Genomic DNA, 4,036 nt, shown 5'->3' with positions numbered 1-4,036 from the left:
TGCAACCTTATAGGTGGAACAACAATATGAACTAACCAGTACCCCGGAGCTCTTGTCTCTAGCTGCATATGTATCAAAAGATGGCCTAGTTGGCCATCTTTGGAAAGAGAGGCCCATTGGACTTGCAAACTTTATATGTCCCAGTACAGAGGATCGCCAGGGCCAAAAAGTGGGAGTGGGTTGGTAGGGGGGTAGCGGGGAGGGTGTGGGGGATTTTTGGGATAGCATTGGAAATGTAAATGAGGAAAATACCTAATAAAAATATTTAAAAAAATAAATCGGTTCTTGAATCTTCTGAAAATAAGATTCCTTCTCGGATGGGGCAGGATCTTCATGGATTTGTATACATGGATTTCCATGTATAAAAACGCTTCTTCCCAAGGAAAACTTTTGTATGATGTTTTACAGGTCGACATGTCCCTCTTTCTCTGCTACAAAAAGCTACAAGATATCTATCTATCTATCTATCTATCTATCTATCTATCTATCTATCTATCTATCTATCTATCTATCTATCTAATCTCTCTCAGCTGTAATCGGTGTGATGAGGTTGCAGCCTTTCTACTTAAAATATCCTCCTCTAGCCTGCTTCATTACCGACAATTTCAGAGATACTAGCCAGCCCTCTCTTTCAGCTTGGTAAATAAAGGACTCATTGTGTTTTCAACTGGCTTAATAAACATGGTGATCTGTAAATCTTCTACATTTGCTATTTCAACATAGATGGTGCTGTCTTTAGAAACAGGACCATCAGGGAAACAACAGCACTGGCAATACCATATGCATTCAATAGGTTCCATAGGATGCCATTGGCCAAAATTCAATTAGATTAACCTATTCCTGGGACTGGAATTTTATTTGATGGTATAAGATATCTAATTAGGTCATTCTCTCTTCTGTTATTTAGGGACTTGATTTGGTGTCTGTTCATATATGTTCATATCTTATGGAGCTTTTATTGTAGTAGATCTTCATATGGTTTTTCAAAAATCTTTTATTAGTGGTAGTTTCTCTCTGTATTATTTCTTTTCCTATCTCTTTCTTCTCCCTCTGTATTTAACCCTCCAATTTCAGTTTGCCCTTTATCTTTTCTCCGTTTTTGAGGAGATCCTCTCCTGTTGTGAGTTGCCCTGGGGCTGTTTGTATGCTGATGTTAATTCTGCTTCATCAAGAGGGGCTGCCAAATGGAGGAGTGGATCACATACTCAGGTGATTTCATGTGAACCTTCTTACCATTCTAATTGGTCAAATAAAGGCTAGAGTCTGTGGTTGGGCAGTGGAAGAGAAAGGAGGGGCTGGAGGTTTTAGAGAGTAGAGAAAGGGAAGGGGAAGGATTGAGGAAGAAGAGGTGGAAAGAAGATGGAACAGAACCTCATGGCCTAGAGAAGCTGTAAGTAGCAAGGGATCCCATAGCTGGGGAATAGATTAGTATAGAGGTACTTCTACCCAATCTAGGCATACAGCTTATAAATATAATAACTGGGATATGCATTTTTACATGGGCTTATTGGAGTTGGAGATTTACTCCAACACTCTCCTCCCTATTAGTCCCTTACCAGGTTCTTAACCTCTGCATATAGTACTTATCTTTTGGGGACTGGGTTACTTTACACACTATAATTTTTTTTCTCTAGATTTACTTCTTTATTTGCAAATTTCATTTTTCTTAGCAGATGAACAGTATTCAATTGTGTAAAGGTACACATTTTTTATTATCTATTCATCAGTAGATAGACATCTGTACTAATTCCCATTTCTGGTCATTATAAATAGAACAGCACTGAGCATGAATGAGCAAGTGTCTGTAGGAAGATGCTCAGTCTGTTGGGTATATGTTCAAGAACAGTATAGCTGAATCATGAGATAGATCAATTCCATCTTCTTAACAAACCTCCACACTAATTATGAGTGCACAAGATTGTACACCTTTCAGCAGCGAATAAGTGTTTCCCCTTCCTGGCAACTTCATCATAATGTGCTGTCATTTGTTTTATTGATCTTGACATTTCTGACTGGGGTAGGATGGAGCCTCAAAGTAGTTTTAACATGTTTGTATGCCCTGGTGACTAAGTATGTTGAACATTTTGTTTAATAGTGTTTTGTAGCCATTTCTGTTTCAGTTTTGGAGAACTTGCTGTGTAGTTCTATACTTCATTTTTAAATAGGGGTCACTTTTTTTTTGCTTTGTTTTGCTTTGCTTTTGTTGGTTTTCTTTTGATATATACATCTTTACCTAGTTATTTATATATTTCAATTAACAAATATCTCTCAGATGTGTAATTTGTAAACACCTTTATACCATTCTGTAGGCTGCTGTCTTGTCTGAATGATAGTATAGATGGTTGTATAGAAAATTTCAGCTTAATGGGGTCTTATTAATTGCTGGAATTAGTGCTTACATTATCGATGACCTGTTCATACTGTACATTCTTTATTAATAATTTCAAGCACTTTATTAATAATTTCAAGACCCACTTCCTATGTTATCAGGTATTGATCAAGTTCTTTAATGCATATGATGTTGAGCTTTGTGCAGGGTAATAAATATGGATGTATTTTCATTCTACATTCAGCCATCAAGTTTGAGCAGAACTATTTGCTGTCTTTTCTCCAGGGTGTATTTTCAGTTTCTTTATTTTCCTTTTTAAAAATATGGTTTAGTGGTATGTAGACTTTTGTCTGGGTCTTCCATTCAATTATGTTGACTAATGTGTTTGCTATAATATAATTATTGCTATAGCTCTATAATACAATTTGGACTCTTCATTTGTTTAGTTTTGTTTTCTGATGGTAATGGGGATTAGGTCCAGGGCCTTGTGTATGCTAAGAAAGTCCTCTGTTATAGCCATAGCTCCTAAGCTAGTCTAGTAAGTGTCTGTGTCATCGTTTACCATGCTTGTTTTTCTTTCTTTCTTTTTTTTTTTTAAATGCCATTTTCACATGTGGTCAATTTAAATACTTTTCTCATTTCTGAGAACAAATACCTGATAAACAGTAACTTTATTGAGTCTAGTCAGATTAAATTTGGCTCAGAGTTGGAGGATATTTTTTCTCCTTGCAGGAAAGACATGAAAACAGTAATACTCCACTTTTGTAGCAGAACCTTGCTCACATCTGGATCATGAGCAATGAGAAACAGAGGACAAAAATTACCCTCAAACAGTAAATCTCAAGGTTGACTTCACAGTCTCACTTATTCCAAAGTGAAGGCTTTGGAATACCTCCCAAAGGTACCCCTGTTTCCAAACACATTGCCACTAGCTGGGAATCATGTATTTCTACACATGAGCCAATGGATCTGAGTTTACATCCAAACCACAGCAAGAATCTTCCAGAATTGTCTTAAACTACAGTATAGAAAAAAACATATTTGAAATCACTTAAACATAATTTTATCACAGAAGAACTATAATTTCAAGGCTCAACAATTTTAGCAAGCCAAAAAAAAATTCAATTCTCCATTTTTATCTTTGTTTAGAAGTAGGAAGACATCTTTGGAAGTATTCCCATTTATAGTTGCCACATTTGAAGCATCCTTTCCATCTGTGGTAAAGTTTCATTTCTACTGCATATTTAAGGTGCTGATATGAATATCTTCCTGGTAATTATTTTGCAAAGTGAAAATTTTTGTCTCAGAAACTGAAAAATTGTTCTTTAAATCTACTTTTAAAATTATGCTGACAATGTTGATATTATTAACAATTCTTTAGTGTGAACTTTGCAAAACAAGATAGCTAATCATGTATGTGTAAATCTAAAATTAACTCATGACAAGAATATTTTGAGAGTTCACAGTGTATAACATAATTTAGTGGAAAATATATAAAGCGCTCCTTGAAATCTTATGGTAATTAGTGCTTTTTTAATGCTAGCATATGATGTTGAAATGACAATGTCATAAGAAATCCTTTTGTTTTTGTTTTTTAGCTCTCTGCTAATGTGACTTTGGATGTTGTCACCTCTATGCATGTGTACATGTGTGTGGTACGTTATACACACACACACACACACATATATATATATATATATATATATA

This window comes from Mus caroli, chromosome 1 (assembly GCF_900094665.2).
Source record: "Mus caroli chromosome 1, CAROLI_EIJ_v1.1, whole genome shotgun sequence".
In the NCBI taxonomy this organism is placed as follows: Eukaryota; Metazoa; Chordata; class Mammalia; order Rodentia; family Muridae; genus Mus; species Mus caroli.
Note: the sequence above shows the minus strand (reverse complement) of the source record.